Genomic DNA, 21402 nt, shown 5'->3' with positions numbered 1-21402 from the left:
TATCTTCACCATATAATTAATTATAAAATGGGTTGAAGACACAACATCAATTTTGCTTGAGCCAATTTGAAGCATTTGTATAGAATAGCAATGCTCACCCTTTTCCACTGGAATATACATAGCTGATAAAATTCACATGAATCTTATGTTCCCAATGGTTATGGCATAACTAAGAGAGACTGCTGGTTATGCATGTTTCAATAACTTTAATTTCATTCATTTCCCTTCCTCTCAAGAAAGCATATGAATCAGCCTGACATTAAAGCAATGGCCCTGAAATGTTCTAATCAAGTAAATCACTTACTTTCAGCTTTTTAAATAAATCCCTCAAAAATTAGTTATCTTAAAAATTATTAATTAGAAACTAATTATGGGGGGGGGGGCGATCCTAAGATGGTGGAGGAATAGAACGGGGAGATCACTTTCTCCCCCACAAATTCATTGAAAGATCATTTGAATGCTGAGCAAATACCACAAAACAACTTCTGAATGCTGGTGGAGAACATCAGGCACCCATAAAGGCAGCCCATTGTCTTAAAAATGAGGTAGGACAAAATATAAAAGATAAAAGGAGAGACAAAAAAGTTAGGGATGGAGACCCATATGGGGATGGAGTCTTAAAAGAGGAGAAGTTTCCAAACACCAGGAAACCCTCTCACCAGTGGGTCTGTGGGGAGTTTTGGAATCTCAGAGGGCAGCATAACTGGGAGGAAAAAATAAATAATAAACCTACAGATTACAGGCCTAGCTGCAACTCCCAGCGGAGAAGTAGCCCAGAAGCTCACATCTGCCAGTAAGCGGGGGCTGAACAGAGGTGCGGGCTGCATTGCTTAGGGTAAGGACCAGCCTGAATGCCCTCAGGGCAATCTGAGGGTGCTAATGTGAGATAGCAACCCAAACTGTGGGATAGCCAGAGAGGTTAAAAAAAAAAAAAAAGAAAAGAGAGAGAGAGAGAGAACTTTCCTGTGAAAAGCTCTAACCTAAAGCACTGCTGGCCCACTCACAGAACAAAGGAGTGATCAGCTCTCCAGAAGAAACACATGGCACACCTGAGATGGCGCTCCTGCTGAGCACCCAGGAAACCAAGCGGCTGGACCAGGGAGGTGATAAGACACACTGCACCTGGGGAGAGTGAGTTTGCCAAGCACCTGGTTGCCTGAGCTGCTCAGACCTGGGAAGGGCATGGAATGCAAGCCCAACTGAATCTGTGCTTTTGTGGAGTACCCAAGAACCTGAATCTGAGCGGCATAGATCTGGGAAGGGCATGCAACCCAGGGCCCGCCTTCGACAGTTCCCCAGCAGAGCAACCTGGAGCCTGAGCAGTGTAGTCCGGGAAAGCACACACACTGTGAGCAGGGGCAAACCCAGTGTGGCCCAGACACTGCGAGCACTCCCTACACACACCAGTGATTTTTGTTTTCAGTGTTCCTTCCTACCCTCAGCACAACTGAACAAGTGAGCCTAAATAAATGACCGCCTTTACCCCCTTGTGCCAGGGTGGAAGTTAGATACTGAAGAGACTTGCAAACAGAGGAAGCCAAAATAAACAAAGAGGGTACAGCTTTCGAAGTGACAGGTGCAACAGACTAAAACCCTGTAGTTAGCACTGGCTACATTGGAAGGGATGTATAGACCTTGAGAAGAAGTATAAGGTGGAACAAGGAACTATCTGAAACTGAACTGACCACACACTGCCCTCAACAGCTCCAGAGAAATTCCTAGATATATTTTACTATTATCATTTTTAAATTTTAAAAAGTTTTAAGTTATTTATTATTCCTTTAATTTTTCATTTTTAAAACCTACTATTAACTTGAAAAAAAGACCCAATTTTTAAAGCAAATTTCATATTTTTTAATATATCTTTTGCAATTTTGTTTTGTTTTTTTAATATTCTATTTTTGAGAGACTAACTATTACTCTAGATGTTTAATCTTTGCTTTTTGGTATTTGTTATCAATTCTATACATTTAAAAATCTAATATTCAGTACCCATTTTAACCTAGGAGTGTGATTACTGGCTTGATTGCTCTCTTCCCTTTTGACTCTCCTTTTTCTCCCACAGGTCACTTCTATCTCCTCCCTCCCCCTTCTCTTTAGGTGTTTTGGACTGAGAAAACTTAGGGAACTGATCACAGGCTAGATTGGTCTCTCTTCTTTTGACTCCCCCTCCTCTCCTGCTGCTGCTGCTGCTGCTGATGCTAAGTAGCTTCAGTCGTGTCTGATTCTGTGCGACCCCATAGATGGCAGTCCACCAGGCTTCCCCGTCCCTGGGATTCTCCAGGCAAGAACACTGGAGTGGGTTGTCATTTACTTCTCCAATGATGAAAGTGAAAAGTGAAAGAGAAATTGTTCAGTCGTGTCTGACTCTTCACTACTCCATGGACTGCAGCCTACCAGACTCCTCCATCCATGGGATATTCCAGGCAAGAATACTGGAGTGGGGTGCCATTGCCTTCTCCACCTCTCCTCCTGGTCACATCTATCTCCTTCCTCCCTCTTCTCTTCTCTGTGGAACTCCATGAACCTCTCTGAGTGTGCCAGACTGTGGAGAGCAAATAAGGAACTGATTACTGGCTAGATACTCTTGCCCCTTTTGATTTCCCCTCTTTTCCTCCTGGTTACCTCTAACTCCCTCTTCTTTTCTTCATGTAACTCTGTGAACCTCTTTGGGTGTCCCTCACTGTGGAGAATCATTTCACCATTAACCTAGATGTTTAATCATCAGTCCTGTATGGATGGAGAAGTCTTGAGGCTGCTCTAAGAAAAAGACTGAAAGCCAGAGACAGGAGGCTTAAATCCAAAACTTTAGAAGAACAGAAAACTCCTGACTCCAGGAGCCATTTATCGACAAAAGCTCATCCAAAAGCCTCCATACCTACACATAAACCAAGCTCCACCCAAGAGCCAACAAGTTTCAGAGCACAACATACCAAGCTAATTCTCCAACAAAGCAGGAACATAACCCTGAGCAGAAAAACAGGTGCCCAAAAGTCACACCAAACCAATAGACACCTCAAAAGTCACTACTGGACACTTCATTGCACTCCAGAGAGAAGAGATCCACCTCCACCGACCAGAACAACATTGCAAACTTCCCTAACCAGGAAACCTTGACAAGCCACTCATCCAACCCCACCCATAGGGAGGAATCTACACAATAAAGTGGAACCACAAACTTCCAGCATACAGAAATGCCACCCCAAACACAGCAATCTAAACAAGATGAAAAGTCAGAGAAATATTCACCAGGTAAGGGAACATGATAAAAGCCCACCAAACCAAACTAAAGATGAGGAGATAGGGAGTTTAATGAAAAAGAATTCAGAATAATGATAGTAAGAATGATCCAAAATTTTGAAAACAAAATAAAGTTACAGATAAATAATCTGAAGACAAGATTTCAGAAGATGCAAGAAAAGTTTAACAAGGACCTAGAAGAAATAAAAAAGAGTCAATCAATAATGAATAATGCAATCAGATCAGATCAGTGGCTCAGTCGTGTCCGACTCTTTGCGACCCCATGAATCACAGAACGCCAGGCCTCCCTGTCCATCACCAACTCCTGGAGTTCACCCAGACTCATGTCCATTGAGTCAGTGATGCCATCCAGCCATCTCGTCCTCTGTTTTCCCCTTCTCCTCTTGCCCCCAATCCCTCCCAGCATCAGAGTCTTTTCCAATGAGTCAACTCTTTGCATGAGGTGGCCAAAGTATTGGAGTTTCAGCTTTAGCATCATTCCTTCCAAAGAAATCCCAGGGCTGATCTCCTTCAGAATGGACTGGTTGGATCTCCTTGCAGTCCAAGGGACTCTCAAGAGTCTTCTCCAACACCACAGTTCAAAAGCATCAATTTTTCAGCACTCAGCCTGCTTCACATTCCAACTCTTACAGCCATACATGACCACAGGAAAAACCATAGCCTTGACTAGACGAAACTTTGTTGGCAAAGTAATGTCTCTGCTTTTGAATATGCTATCTAAGTTGGTCATAACTTTCCTTCCAAGGAGTAAGCGTCTTTTAATTTCATGGCTGCAGTCACCATCTGCAGTGATTTTGGAGCCCAGAAAAATAAAGTGTGACACTGTTTCCACTGTTTCCCCATCTATTTCCCATGAAGTGATGGGACCGGATGCCATGATCTTCGTTTTCTGAATGTTGAGCTTTAAGCCAGCTTTTTCACTCTCCACTTTCACTTTCATCAAGAGGCTTTTGAGTTCCTCTTCACTTTCAGCCATAAGGATGGTGTCATCTGCATATCTGAAGTTATTGATATTTCTCCCAGCAATCTTGATTCCAGCTTGTGTTTCTTCCAGTCCAGCGTTTCTCATGATGTACTCTGCATAGAAGTTAAATAAACAGGGTGACAATATACAGCCTTGACATACTCCTTTTCCTATTTAGAACCAGTCTGTTGTTCCATCTCCAGTTCTACCTATTGCTTCCTGACCTGATACAGGTTTCTCAAGAGGCAGATCAGGTGGTCTGGTATTCCCATCTCTTTCAGATTTTCCACAGTTTATTGTGATCCACACAGTCAAAGCCTTTGGCATAGTCAATAAAGCAGAAATACATGTTTTTCTGGAACTCTCCTGCTTTTTCCATGATCCAGCGGATGTTGGCAATTTGATCTCTGGTTCCTCTGCCTTTTCTAAAACCAGCTTGAACATCAGGAAGTTCACGGTTCACATATTGCTGAAGCCTGGCTTAGAGAATTTTGAGCATTACTTTACTAGTGTGTGAGATGAGTGCAATTGTGTGGTAGTTGAGCATTCTTTGGCATTGCCTTTCTTTGGGACTGGAATGAAAACTGACCTTTTCCAGTCCTGTGGCCACTGCTGAGTTTTCCAAATGTGCTGGCATAATGAGTGCAGCACTTTCACAGCATCATCTTTCAGGATTTGGAATAGCTCAACTGGAGTTCTATCACCTCCACTAGCTTTGTTCGTAGTGATACTTTCTAAGGGCCACTTGACTTCACATTGCAGGATGTCTGGCTCTAGGTGAGGGATCACACCATCATGATTATCTGGGTCTTGAAGATCTTTTTTTTTTTTTTACAGCTCTTTTGTGTATTCTTTCCATCTCTTCTTAATATCTTCTGCTTCTGTTAGTTCCATACCATTTCTGTCCTTTATCGAGCCCATCTTTGCATGAAATATTCCTTTGGTACCTCTGATTTTCTTGAAGAGATCCTTAGTCTTTCCCATTCTGTTGTTTTCCTCTATTTCTTTGCATTGATCTCTGAAGAAGGCTTTCTTATCTCTTCTTGCTATTCTTTGGAACTCTGCATTCAGATGCTTATATCTTTCCTTTTCTCCTTTGCTTTTCACTTCTCTTCTTTTCACAGCTATTTGTAAGCCTTCCCCAGATAGCCATTTTGCTTTTTTGCATTTCTTTTCCAAGGGGATGGTCTTGATCCCTGTCTCCTGTACAATGTCATGAACCTCATTCCATAGTTTGTCAGGCACTCTATCTATCAGATCTAGGCCCTTAAATCTATTTCTCACTTCCACTGTATAATCATAAGGGATTTGATTTAGGTTATACCTGAATGGTCTAGTGGTTTTCCCTACTTTCTTCAACTTAAGTCTGAATTTGGCAATAAGAAGTTCATGGTCTGAGCCACAGTCAGCTCCTGGTCTTGTTTTTGCTGACTGTATAGAGTTTCTCCATCTTTGGCTGCAAAGAATATAATCAATCTGATTTTGGAGCTGACCATCTGGTGATGTCCATGTGTAGAGTCTTCTCTTGTGTTGTTGGAAGAGGATATTTGTTATGACCAGTGCATTTTCTTGGCAAAACTCTATTAGTCTTTGTCCTGCTTCATTCCGTATTCCAAGGCCAAATTTGCCTGTTACTCCAGGTGTTTCTTGACTTCCTACTTTTGCATTCCAGTCACCTATAATGAATAGGACATCTTTTTGGGGTGTTAGTTCTAAAAGGTCTTGTAGGTCTCTATAGAACCGTTCAACTTCAGCTTCTTCAGCATTACTGGTTGGGGCATAGACTTGGATTACTTTGATATTGAATGGTTTGCCTTGGAAACGAACAGAGATCATACCCCACTCCACTAAGCCTGAGGCCAGGGGCGGCGGCTGGGAGGAGCAACCTCACGCCCGAGGCCAGGGGTGCTGGCCGGGAGGACCAACCCCATACCCAAGGAGCCCTGGCTGTGTGGGCTCAGGAGGGCCTAGAGGATCTATTCCACGTTGAAGGTCAGGAAGGGCGGTGGTGAGGAGATACCCTCGTCCAAGGTAAGGAGCAATGGCTGCGCTTTGCTGGAGCAGCCATGAAGAGATACCCCACACCCAAGGTAAGAGAAACCCAAGTAAGACGGTAGGTGTTGCAAAAGGGCATCAGAGGGCAAACACACTGAAACCACACTCACAGAAAACTAGTCAATCTAATCACACTACGACCACAGCCTTGTCTAACTCAATGAAACTAAGCCTTGCCTGTGGGGCAACCCAAGATGGGCAGGTCATGGTGGAGAGATCTGACAAGAATGTGGTCCACTGGAGAAGGGAATGGCAAACCACTTCAGTATTCTTGCCTTGAGAACCCCATGAACAGTATGAAAAAGCAAAATGATAGGATATTGAAAGAGAAACTCCCCAGGTCAGTAGGTGCCCAATATGCTACTGGAGATCAGTGGAGAAATAACTCCAGAAAGAATGAAGGGATGGAGCCAAAACAAAAAGAATACCCAGCTGTGGGTGTGACTGGTGATAGAAGCAAGGTCCAATGCTGTAAAGAGCAATATTGCATAGGAACCTGGAATATCAGGTCCATGAATCAAGGCAAATTGGAAGTGGTCAAACAAGAAATGGCAAGAGTGAATGTCAACATTCTAGGAATCAGCGAACTGAAATGGACTGGATGGGTGAATTTAACTCAGATGACCATTATATCTACTACTGCGGGCAGGAATCCCTCAGAAGAAATGGAGTAGCCATCATGGTCAACATAGACCGAATAATGCAATAACTGAGATCAAAAGCACTCTGGAGGGAACTGACAATAGAATAACAGAGAAAGCAGATAGGATAAGTAAGGTGGAAGATAGAATGGTGGAAATAAATGAAGCAGAGAGGAAAAAAGAATTAAAAGAAATGAGGACACCCTCAGAGACCTCTGGGACAACGTTAAATGCCCCAACATTCAAATCATAGGAGTCCCAGAAGAAGAAGACAAAAAGAAGGGGCATGCGAAAATACTTGAGGAAATAATAGTTGAAAACTTCCCTAAAATGGGTAAGGAGAATAGCCACCCAAGTCCAAGAAACCCAAAGAGTCCCAAACAGGATAAACCCAAGGCGAAATACCCCAAGACACATATTAATCAAATAAAAGAAGATCAAACACAACAAACAAATATTAAAAGCAGCAAGGGAAAAACAACAACAACAACAACAACAAATAACCCACAAGGGGATCCCCATAAGGATAACAGCTGATTTTTCAATAGAAACTCTTCAAACCAGAAGGGAATGGCAGGACATACTTAAAGTGATGAAAGAGAAAACCTATAACCCAGACTACTATACTCAGCAAGGATCTCATTCAAATATGAAGGAGATCAAAAGCTTTACAGACAAGCAAAAGTTGAGAGAATTCAGCACCAAAAAACCAGCTCTTCAACAAATGCTAAAGGATCTTCTCTAGACAGGAAACACAAAAAAGGCTTATAAACTCGAACCCAAAACAACAAAGTAAATAGCAACGGGATCATACTTATCCTTAATTACCTTAAATGTAAATGGATTGAATGCCCCAACCAAAAGACAAAGACTGGCTGAATGGATACAAAAACAAGACCCCTATATATGCTGTCTACAAAAGACTCACCTCAAAACAAGGGACACATACAGACTGAAAGTGAAGGGCTGGAAAAAGATATTTCACAAAATGGAGTCCAAAAGAAAGCAAGGTTAGCAATACTCCTAGCAGATAAAATAGACTTTGAAATAAAGGCCAGGAAAAGAGACAAGGAAGGACACCACATAATGATCAAAAGATCAATCCAAGAAGAAGATATAACAATTATAAATATATATGCACCCAACATAGGAGCACTGCAATATGTAAGGCAAATGCTAACAAATATGAAAGGGGAAATTAACAGTAACACAGTAATAGTGGGAGACTTTAATACCCCACTCACACCTATGGATAGATTGACTGAAATGATACAATGGATCAGTTAGGCCTAATTATTATCTATAGGACATTTCACCCTAAAACAATGAATCTCAACTTTTTTGCAAGTGTACACAGAACCTTCTCCAGGATAGAACACATCCTGGGCCATAAATCTAGCCTTGGTAAATTCAAAAAAATTGAAATAGTTTCACGCATCTTTTCTGATCACAATCTGGTAAAATTAGATATCAACTACACGGAAAAAACTATTAAAAATACAAACACAAGGAGGCTAAACAACACACTTTTGAATAACCAAAAAATCACAGAAGAAGAAGAAAAAAAAAAAGGAAATCAAAATATGCATAAAAACGAATGAAAAAGAAAAAACAACAACCCAAAACCTATGGGATTCAGTAAAAGTATTATTAAGTGGAAGGTTCATAGCAATAGAATCCTACCTCGCAAAACAGGAGAGAAATCAAATAAATAACCTAACTTTACACCTAAAGCAACTAGAAAAGGAAGAATGAAGAACTCCAGGGTTAGTATAAGGAAAGAAATCATTAAAATTAGGGCAGAAATAAATGCAAAAGAAACAAGAGACCATAGCAAAAATCAACAAAATTAAAAGCTGGTTCTTTGAGAAGATAAATAAAAGAGACAAACCATTAGCCAGGCTCATCAAGAAACAAAGGGAGATGAATCAAATCAATAAAATTAGAAATGAAAGTAGAGAAATCACAACATACACCACAGAAATACAAAGGATCATAAGAGACTACCAAAAATTTAGAGAAGAGCTAACACCTATCCTACTCAAACTTCCAGAAAATTGCAAAGGAAGGTTAACTTCCAAACTCATTCTATGAGGCCACCATCACCCCAATACCAAAACCAGACAAAGATGCCATGAAAAAAGAAAACTACAGGCCAATATCACTGATGAACACAGATGCAAAAATTCTTAACAAAATTCTAGCAAACAGAATCCAACAACATATTAAAAACATCATACATCATGACCAAGTGGGCTTTATCCCAGGAATGCAAGGATTCTTCAATATTCACAAATCAATCAATGTGATACATCACATTAGCAAATTAAAAGATAAAAACCATATGATTATCTGAGTAGATGCAGAGAAAGCCTTTGATGAAATTCAACACCAATTTATGATATAAACCCTCAAGAAAGCAGGCATAGAAGGAACATACCTGAACATAATAAAAGCCATATATGATAAACCTGCAGCAAACATTATCCCAATAGTGAAAAATTGAAAGCATTTCCCCTAAAGTGAGGAACACGACACGGATGCCCACTCTCACCACTACTATTCAGCATCGTTTTGGAAATTTTGGCCACAGCAATCAGAGCAGAAAAAGAAATAAAAGGAATCCAGATTGGAAAAGAAGAAGTAAAGCTCTCACTGTTTGCTGATGACATGATCCTCTACATAGAGAACCCTAAAGACTCCACCAGAAAATGACTAGAGCTAATCAGTGAATACAGTAAATTTGCAGGACATAAAATTAACACGGAGAAATCCATTGCATTCCTATACACTAACAATGAGAAAGCAGAAAGAGAAATTAAAGAAACAATTCCATTCACCATTGCATCAAAAAGAATAAAATACTTAGGAATAAATCTACCTAAAAAACAAAAGACCTGTATACAGAAAACTATGAGACACTGATGAAAGAAATCAAAGAGGACACAAATAGATGGAGAAATATATCATGTTCATTGATTGGAAGAATCAATATAGTGAAAATGAATATACTACCTAAAGCAATCTATAGATTCAATGCAATCCCTATCAAGCTACCAACGTTATTTTTCAGAGAATTAGAACAAATGATTTCACAATTTGCATGGAATTACAAAAAAACTCAAATAGCCAAAGCAATCTTGAGAAAGAAAGATGGAACTGGAGGACTCACCCTGCCTGACTTCAAGCTATGCTACAAAGCAGCAGTCATCAAGACAGTATGGTACTGGCACAAAGAAAGAAACTTAGATCAATGGAAATAGAAATTTCAATAAAATAGATCAAGTAACATAGAAAGCCCAGAGACACCAAGCACCTATGAACATCTTTGACAAAGGAGGCAAGACTATACAATGGAAAAAAGACAATCACTTTAACAAGCGGTGCTGGGAAAACTGGTCAACCGCATGTAAGAGAATGAAACTAGAACACTTTCTAACACCATACACAAAAATAAACTCAACATGGATTAAAGATCTAAATGTAAGACCAGAAACTATAAAACTCCTAGAGGAAAACAGGCAAAATACTCTCTAACATAAATCACAGCAGGATCCCCTATGATCAACCTCCCAGAGTAATGGAAATTAAAGCAAAAATAAACCAATGGGACCTAATTAAACTTAAAAGCTTTTGCACAACGAAGGAAACTATAAGCAATGTGAAAAGACAGCCTTCAGAATGGGAGAAAATAATAACAAATGAAGCAACTGGCAAAAAATTAATCTCAAAAATAAAAAAGCAACTCATGCAGCTCAATTCCAGAAAAATAAACAATCCAATTAAAAAAAAAAATGAGCCAAAGAACTAAGCAGATACTTCTCCAAAGAAGACATACAAATGGCTAACAAACACATGAAAAGATGCCCAACACCACTCATTATCAGAGAATGCAAATCAAAACCACAATGAGGTACCATCTCACACCGGTCAGAATGGCTCCTATCAAAGTCTACAAACAATAAATACTGGAGAGGGTGAGGAGAAAAAGGAACCTCTTACACTGTTGGTGGGAATGCAAACTAGTACAGTCCCTATGGAGAACAGTGTGGAGATTCCTTTAAAAAATGGAAATAGAACTGCCATATTATCCAGTAATCCCACTGCTGGGCATACACACTGAGGAAACCAGAATTGAAAGAGACACATGTACCCCAGTGTTCATCGCAGCACTGTTTACAACAGCCAGGACATGGAAGCAACCTAGATGTCCACTGGCAGATGAATGGATAAGAAAGCTGCAGTACATATACACAATGGAATATTACTCAGCTATTAAAAAAAAAAGCATTTGATTCAGTTCTAATGAAGTGGATGAAACTGGAGCCTATTATACAGAACGAAGTAAGTAAGAAAAATACCAATACAGTATATTAATGCATATATATGGAATTTAGAAAGATAGTAATGATGACCCTATATGTAAGACAGCATAAGAGACACAGATGTAAAGAAAAGGCTGTTGGACTCTGTGGGAGAAGGCAAAGGTGGGATGATTTGAGAGAATAGCATTGAAACATGTATATTATCATATGTGAAGTAGATCTCTAGTCCAGGTTAGATGCATGAGACAGGCTGCTCAGGGCTGGTGCACTGGGATGACCCTGCGGGATGGAATGGGGAGGGTCAGAATGGGGAACACATGTACACCTATGGCTGATTCATGTGAATGTATGGCAGAAACCACCACGATATTGTAAAGTGATTAGCCTCCAATTAAAATTTATTTGAAAAAAAGGCATATAATCTGAAAAAAAAATAAATAAAAACTAATTACTTGTGGCACTTTTTTGAATGAGTCTCACTACATGAGTGATCCTGACTCTGGCCAGGTTTCAATCTTAGCTCTACTATCTATTAATTATATAGCCTTCTAGAACTCAGTATTCTCATCTATAAAAATGGGGCTATTAATATTAATTATTAGAGAGATAATCTCTCTCATGTTTATATATATATATACATGTGTCATTTTTTATGATGTTTTTCTCATAGCAACCATTTAGAAAATATGAGCTGCTGTATTAGTCATTGATGAATAGCAGGAAATTAGCAAGTAAATAGTATTTTATAAAAATCCTCTATTTAATTCTTCTCTAACTCAGTGTTGGTTTCCATATCTTCCTTCTTTGGGGCATTAACTATTTCTTTTTTTTTTAATTTTATTTTATTTTTTAACTTTGCAATATTGTATTGGTTTTGCCGTATATCAAAATGAATCCGCTATAGGTATACATGTGTTCCCCATCCTGAACCCTCCTCCCTTCTCCCTCCCCATACCATGCCTCTGGGTCGTCCCAGTGCACCAGCCCCAAGCATCCAGTATCGTGCATCAAACCTGGACTGGTGACTCGTTTCATATATGATATTATACATGTTTCAATGCCATTCTCCCAAATCATCCCACCCTCTCCCTCTCCCACAGAGTCCAAAAGACTGTTCTATACATCAGTGTCTCTTTTGCTGTCTCATATACAGCGTTATTGTCACCATCTTTCTAAATTCCATATATATGCATTAGTATACTGTACTGGGGAGAAGGCAATGACACCCCACTCCAGTACTCTTGCCTGGAAAATCCCATGGACTGAGGAGCCTGGTGGGCTGCAGTCCATGGGGTCGGTACCAGTTGGACATGACTGAGAGACTTCACTTTCACTTTTCATTTTCATGCATTGGAGGAGGAAATGGCAACCTACTCCAGTGTTCTTGCCTGGAGAATCCCAGGGACAGCAGGGCCTGGTGGGCAGCCATCTATGGGGTTGCACAGAGTCAGACACGACTGAAGCGACTTAGCAGCAGCAGTAGCATACTGTCTTGGTGTTTTTCTTTCTGGCTTACTTCACTCTGTATAATAGGCTCCAGTTTCACCCACCTCATTAGAACTGATTCAAATGTATTCTTTTTAATGGCTGAGTAGTCTTGGTTTCCATATCTTCCTTCTTTGGGGCATTAACTATTTCTTATCCTGACATAGAGTAAGGGAAGTTAACTAAATTTGCAAAATTATTGTATATATGGCAAAAGATCATACTCAGTTAACCTAATGGAAACACAAACCTGATAAACACTCATGTTAGAGACAATTTCTCTGCTCTAGGTCAGTGTGCACAAATAAAATTAACTTAAGAATATCAAAAACATATCTATATAGAACACTTCTCACTAAAAACTAAATGGAGTCTGGCAGAAACACTCCTGTATGACCAAGGCTGTAAGAAAGATCCACATGGAATCTAGTGAAAAGGGAAGAAAAGCCATCAGGTTGACCTGTGCTCTTGGGTGGGAATTCAGAAGAAAAGGGAGATTACATGACAGAGATCCTCCCTGGAGAGTGAGTGGCTGGGGCCATCCTGGGTTCAACAAAGGGAAGACAAGCCCCCTTGGCTGGTTGTAGAGGAGGTAGGACTAACCCAACGGTTGTGGGAAGCCTGGACCCTCCCATGAAAAGTACACAGGGCAGAGAATGTGGATTGAGAATGCACAGTTTGCTGACTGGTTTCCCACAACTACCCCAGGGTGCACCCCAACCTGAGCTGAGTGAACACTCCAGCCCTGCTTGCCTCATGCTGCAGTTTCAAGCTGGAACCAGAGTTTCCATGACAGAGGAAAGACTTCAGCAATGAGACACTGAGGGGCCTCAAACCTGAAGCAGTGTCTAAGCAAAGAGGGCAAAGCCACTGCTGGTGCTGACATGGATGGTTCATCAGAGGCAGTCTAAATCTCACTGTGGCCAGACTACCACAGCTCATGCTCCAGAGTTAGCTGAATGCCCTCACTAGCCCCTCTTGCTCCAGCACTGCTCTCCTCTGGAGCAACAGTGCCAGTGCTGGGAAAGAGGTACAGCTCACATTTGAAGGGATTTAAGATGACTCAGACTCAACCTTCAGGGCTTTCACACTAGCAACTTGGGACCTGACCCTACCCTCAATAGGGTGATGATAGCCACTGAGCATAGGACAAGCTCTGACTCAAAGCTGGCTCCGGACTAGCCCCTCCTTCTTCATCCCCATCACCAACAGGGTGATAGCTACTGGAACATCCAAGGAAAGACCTGATTTATATTCACCTCAAGTCCTGTTCTCTCTCCAAAGCCATTGGACATGGCAGACTGTATAGTGACATCCTACATAAAGATTATCCTTCTAGACTGCAATAAGTAACTGTTCCACCTTATTTCATAGAGACAGAGAAGATTAGGCAGAATGAGAAGACATGACTTTGTCAATTGAAAGAGCAAGGGTAAGCTTAAAAAAACAACTAACAAAACAGAAATAAGCTATTTACCAGATAAATAATTCAAAGCATTAGTAGTAAAAATGCTAACGGAATTAAGGGAAATGATACATGCACACAGTGAGAATTTTAATAAGGAACTAGAAAATATGTGAAAGAACCAGACCAGTCAGAATTGAAGAATGCAATAACTAAAATGAAAAACACACTGGAAGGAATAAACACCAGACTAGGTGACACATAATAATGCATAAATGATCTGAAAGATTGAATAATGGAAACCTTCCAAATGAGATCAGCAAAAGAAAAACAAATATAAAATATGGTAACAGTTTAAGGGATCTGTGGAATAACATCAAGTATGACAACATTGACATTATAGGTGTCCCCGGCAAGGAGAGAGAAAAGGAGATTGAAAATGTATTTAGTCAAATGTCTGAAAACTTCTCAAAACTGAAGAAGAAAATAGATATCCAGGTACAGAAACCACAGAAAGTCTCAAATAAAATGATGATGATGATGATGGGGTATGTATGTGTGTGTAACCATCTGGATGTTCCCAATGAGATTGAAAAAGAAAGCATAAATGGAAAAGACAGTGTAGGACATATGAACAAAAACAAAATCATAAACATAATTGTAAATGAATACTTTAATATCACATACATCCACACATAAACACACATACTTGTGCACATATGCATTATTTATGATCAGGCATAATGCAGACTTATATGTAAAACCAAAGGTTTCAAACTTTCCTTTGCCTCTGTTGGTATTCAGTGAAAAGGGGAAAAGGACTAAATTATGACAACTGGAGTACATTGGGAAATTTGAGAGCTAACCTTCTCCAGAAAATTCAGATAGTATGTGTCTTGAGGCTGATATTCTCTGTGTGTGTGTGTATAACAGTAAACAGTATATATGTATATGCGTCATTTGGCCCTCTATAAATATTATGGTTCAGCATTCATTCCTCTGCTTTGGAATTAGACATTGCTTTTTGTAATAGACTCATTCATTGAAGGGGACTTTGGCATGTGTTTAAAAACATTTTTAGGAAAGGGTAAATACAAGTATTTTGAAGGAAAACACTTCCACTGTGCTTTTCAACTAGTCTAAGAACAGTTCAACACAGCTTCTCATGGCATTCCCCAGCTTCTGAAAGACATGGCTGAACTTCCCCAGAGTTCTCCTTTGTTCTTGAGAAAATAATGTATCAGTCAATTAAAAACACCTCAAATACAATCTATGAAATGCACTTCTCTATTCTGCAATCAACGATGCTGATCAATAATTGAGCTGTCTCTTTTCTTTCAGGCTTCGTCAAAAACTGTTTTGTTTTGTTTTGTTTCCATGAGAAAGTGCGAGAATAAAAAGAAATCTAAAATTACAGTGGAAAATGTATAACATTTCCACAGCAGGAGGGAAGTTAACTGTGCAAACAGGTTATTTAAAATGACTCAGAACTGACTTGCATCTGTGCCCCTTGGACTGAGTGCTGATTATTTACAAAGCAGGTTTACCCCTGACATGGACCTCTCTGGATGTTCAGTAAGGAAACCCAGAGTTGCTACAACAGACCTTTTATTAACACCAAAGTAATCATTACAAACAAGTGGTCAATTCTGGAACAAAGGACAGGAACAGCACTTACTTTGTAATACAATGTTCAGACCTCCGTCAGCATAATAAGAGCAAGATCGCAGGATGCATTTTATTTGCATATCATCTTATTAACATAGACATTGGCTAAGCAAATACAGGCCACACATGGAGCCCCAACAAAATTGCCACCCTTGCATGAGAGTTTTTTGATCTATCTAGCCAGACACAGGATCAGTAAAAAGAGGGGTATGAATGCATGCATCTCCAATAAATTCCAGTGGTGTAATTACCTTCTGGTTATATAAATTTTTTTCTACCTTTTTCTCTTGAGAGGTTATTTGTCCGTTTCCCTTCCTAAATGCTGCTATGCTGTAGAATGGCTGTCATATTGGATCCCAGAGGTGACAACCTTCAGTTATGAGTGATTGATCTCTGTAGATAAAACTAGTAAGGCATCTGGAGATCCTGCTGTATGAAAGGTGTAACATATATATACAGTATTGTTCATCTCCCTTGGGAGGCTCACTTAATATTACATGCCAGCACTTATTGGTAAGGCAGTCTGGTAAACCCACTCTATTATCAGGACTTGGTTCCACTTTTAAAGTATATCTCTGATTGTATAAATACCATTTGATACCAATACCTGGAATTTTAATGTGCCTTAGCCTGAGGATGTCAAGATGTCACAGGAACTTTGTGTTTTCCTCTGCAGCTTTTGGGTGTAGGAGGTGATTGAGGTGATGCCAACAGTGAATAGGGAACTATTTTAAACTGTTTCTGACAAATTAAAAATTTCAGGTGCTGAGAGTCTCCTCACAGTAAACACATGAAAATCCCTCTAATAGGTATTACCAAATTAAGCATTAGTAATAAATATTCAAAGTATAACACCTAGATTTTTATGCTGGTTTTGAAATTTTGGATCCAGTTGAATTCTATCATAACAATGTAATCTAAGGTTAACATTGTAACTACATGTCTATCTCTGTTAGGGATAGTGGTTTTTCAACTAGGCAATTTGTATCTTACCACAAGTGTACTGAGTTATATTTAACTTCTCAAGGCCTCAGTTTCTTTTCCCATGAGAATTTCAGAGGGTTCATTGTAGCAAGTAAATGAGATACATTTATTAAATGTATATAGTATAATAAATTATCAATGTGTGATATATATATAGTGGTAATAATTATAATTGAAATTAATTAACAATAAATTGGTTTCTATTTGTTTCCTGAAAGAATTAGATGCAAAGATGGCTTCGTTATATACAAAGGATATTTAAAAATATGAAAAGATTGTTATAAATATCACAAATAGACAGATATGATGATATCAGAAACATGAATACGAGGTAAATTTGATTTTGAGTGTTTTGGCAGTAAAACCTGAGAAATATGGAAAAATGAAAAAATTATGAAAGCATAAAATGTTTAGATAGTTTTGTTTCATAAGATAAAAATGCTAGACCATTGGTAGAGATAATATTCTGTGATATTAAGTGGTAATTGCTTTCAAATTAGTGATTTAAAATTTTTTTTTTTAATTTAGCATTTTCAGTGTAACTAAGCTCTGATACCTAACAATAGATTAATCTAGGAAATTGATTCTGTCCAAAGGTTTTCTATCAGTGTTGTCCAATGGAGTTAAATCAATAGAGACACATTAATCATTTAAAATTTTCTAATCATACATTAAGAAAGGTAAAAATAAATAAAGTTAATTTCATAATATATTTATCTGGGTCATTATATTCAAAACACTAATATATCCATGTCTACTCAATATAAAAATTTATTAATGAGATACTTTGTATTATTATTCCATACTAAGTCTTTAGTATGGAATATGGCTCAATAAAGGACAGAAATGGTATGGACCTAACAGAAGCAGAAGATATCAAGAAGAGGTGGCAAGAATACACAGAAGAACTGTACAAAAAAGATCTTCACATCCCAGATAATCACAATGGTGTGATCACTGACCTAGAGCCAGACATTCTGGAATGTGAAGTCAAGTGGGCCTTAGAAAGCATCACTATGAACAAAGCTAGTGGAAGTGATAGAATTCCAGTTGAGCTATTCCAAATCCTGAAAGATGATGCTGTGAAAGTGCTGCACTCAATATGCCAGCAAATTTGGAAAACTCAGCAGTGGCCACAGGACTGGAAAAGGTCAGTTTCATTCCGATCCCAAAGAAAAGCAATGCCAAAGAATGCTCAAACTACTGCACAATTGCACTCATCTCATGCTAGTAAAGTAATGCTCAAAATTCTCCAAGCCAGGCTTCAGCAATATGTGAACTGTGAATTTCCAGATGTTCAAGCTGGTTTTAGAAAAGGCAGAGGAACCAGAGATCAAATTGCCAACATCCGTTGGATGTTGGATCATGGAAAAAGCAAGAGAGTTCCAGAAAAACATGTATTTCTGCTTTATTGACTATGCCAAAGCCCTTGACTGTGTGGATCACAATAAACTGTGGGAAATTCTGAAAGAGATGGGAATACCAGACCACCTGACCTGCCTCTTGAGAAACCTGTATGCAGGTCAGGAAGCAACAGTCAGAACTGGAGATGGAACAACAGACTGGTTCCAAATAGGAAAAGGAGTACATCAAGGCGATATATTGTCACCTTGCTTATTTAATTTATATGCAGAGTACATCATGAGAAACGCTGGGCTGGAGGAAGCACAAGCTGGAATCAAGAGTGCCGGCAGAAATATCAATAAACTCAGATATGCAGATGACACCACCCTTATGGCAGAAAGTGAAGAGGAACTAAAAATCTCTTGATGAAAGTAAAAGAGGAGAGTGAAAAAGTTGGCTTAAAGCTCAGCATTCAGAAATCTAAGATCATGGCATCTGGACCCATCACTTCATGGGAAATAGATGGGGAAACAGTGGAAACAGTGTCAGACTTTATTTTGGGGGGCTCCAAAATCACTGCAGATGGTGACTGCAGCCATGAAATTAAAAGATGCTTACTCCTTGGAAGGAAAGTTATGACTAAGCTAGATAGCATATTCAAAAGCAGAGACATTACTTTGCCAACAAAGGTCCATCTAGTCAAGGCTATGGTTTTTCCTGTGGTCATGTATGGATGTGAGAGTTGGACTGTGAAGAAGGCTGAGCTCCGAAGAATTGATGCTTTTGAACTGTGGTGTTAGAGAAGACTCTTGAGAGTCCCTTGGACTGCAAGGAGATCCAACCAGTCCATTCTGAAGGAGATTAGCCCTGGGATTTCTTTGGAAGGAATGATGCTAAAGCTGAAACTCCAGTACTTTGGCCACCTCATGCGAAGAGTTGACTCATGGAAAAGACTCTGACGTTGGGAGGGATTGGGGGCAGGAGGAGAAGGGGATGACAGAGGATGAGATGGCTGGATGGCATCACTGAGTCGATGGACGTGAGTCTGAATGAACTCCAGGAGTTGGTGATGGACAGGGAGGCCTGGCGTGCTGCAATTCATGGGGTCCCAAAGAGTTGGTCACGACTGAGTGACTGAACTGAAGTCTCTAACATCCGTTGTGTGTTATTTTTTTTTAATTTTTATTTTTTTTCCTTTTTTTTCTTTCTTTTTTTTTAAAATTTTATTTTATTTTTTAACTTTACAATATTGCATTGGTTTTGCTGTATATCAAAATGAATCTGCCACAGGTACACATGTGTCCCTCATCCTGAACCCTCCTCCCTCCTCCTTCCTCATACCATCCCTCTGGGTCATCCCAGTTCACCAGCCCCAAGCATCCAGTATCGTGCATCAAACCTGGACTGGCAACTCATTTCATATATGATATTATACATGTTTAAATGCCATTCTCCCAAATCATCCCACCCTCTCCCTCTCCCACAGAGTCCATAAGACTGTTCTATACATCAGTGTCTCTTTTGCTGTCTCTTATACAGCGTTATTGTTACCATCTTTCTAAATTCATATATATGTGTTAGTACACTGTATTGGTGTTTTTCTTTCTGGCTTACTTCACTCTGTATAATAGGCTCCAGTTTCATCCACCTCATTAGAACTGATTCAAATGTATTCTTTTTAATGGCTGAGTAATACTCCATTGTGTATATGTACTACAGCTTTCTTATCCATTCATCTGCTGATGGACATCTAGGTTGCTTCCATGTCCTGGCTATTATAAACAGTGCTCCGATGAACATTGGGGTACACGTGTCTCTTTCCCTTCTGGTTTCCTCAGTGTGTATGCCCAGCAGTGGGATTGCTGGATCATAAGGCAGTTCTATTTCCAGTTTTTTAAGGAATCTCCACACTGTTCTCCATAGTGGCTGTACTAGTTTGCATTCCCACCAACAGTGTAAGAGGGTTTGTGCATACAGTACCTCTTCATTTGTACTAGCCACATTTTAAGTACTTAATTGTATTCCGATAGCATGGTTCTAGAATACTAGTGCTTATATGTTGGATAACATAGTTAAAAATTGACTTTATATGGGCATACATAAACTTCAATAATTTAGAAAAGCAAACAGACTTTGTTTTAAAGGCTCTGTTTCTTTTCACAGCCTTTAAAACAAAGGCTGTGAAAAGAGACAAAGAAGGTCACTACATAATGATCAAAGGATCAATCCAAGAAGAAGATATAACAATTATAAATATATATTCACCCAACATGGGAGCACCGCAATATGTAAGACAAATGCTAACAAGTATGAAAGGAGAAATTAACAATAACACAATAATAGTGGGAGACTTTAATACCCCACTCACACCTATGGATAGATCAACTAAACAGAAAATTAACAAGGAAACACAAACTTTAAACGATACAATAGACCAGTTAGACCTAATTGATATCTATAGGACATTTCATCCCAAAACAATGAATTTCACCTTTTTCTCAAGCGCACATGGAACCTTCTCCAGGATAGATCACATCCTGGGCCATAAAGCTAGCCTTGGTAAATTCAAAAAAATAGAAATCATTGCAACCATCTTTTCTGACCACAATGCAGTAAGATTAGATCTCAATTACAGGAGAAAAACTATTAAATATTCCAACATATGGAGGCGGAACAACACGCTGCTGAATAACCAACAAATCACAGAAGAAATCAAAATTTGCATAGAAACGAATGAAAATGAAAACACAACAACCCAAAACATGTGGGACAGGGTAAAAGCAGTCCTAAGGGGAAAGTTCATAGCAATACAGGCATACCTCAAGAAGCAAGAAAAAAGTCAAATAAATAACCTAACTCTACACCTAAAGCAACTAGAAAAGGAAGAAATGAAGAACCCCAGGGTTAGTAGAAGGAAAGAAATCTTAAAACTTAGAGCAGAAATAAATGCAAAAGAAACAAAAGAGACCATAGCAAAAATCAACAAAGCCAAAAGCTGGTTCTTTGAAAGGATAAATAAAATTGACAAACCATTAGCTAGACTCATCAAGAAACAAAGGGAGAAAAATCAAATCAATAAAATTAGAAATGAAAATGGAGAGATCACAACAGACACACAGAAATACAAAGGATCATAAGAGACTACTATCAACACTTATATGCCAATAAAATGGACAACGTGGAAGAAATGGACAAATTCTTAGAAAAGTACAACTTTCCAAAACTCGACCAGGAAGAAATAGAAAATCTTAACAGATCCATCACAAGCAC

This window comes from Bubalus kerabau, chromosome 6 (genome assembly GCF_029407905.1).
Source record: "Bubalus kerabau isolate K-KA32 ecotype Philippines breed swamp buffalo chromosome 6, PCC_UOA_SB_1v2, whole genome shotgun sequence".
Taxonomy (NCBI): Eukaryota; Metazoa; Chordata; class Mammalia; order Artiodactyla; family Bovidae; genus Bubalus; species Bubalus kerabau.
Note: the sequence above shows the minus strand (reverse complement) of the source record.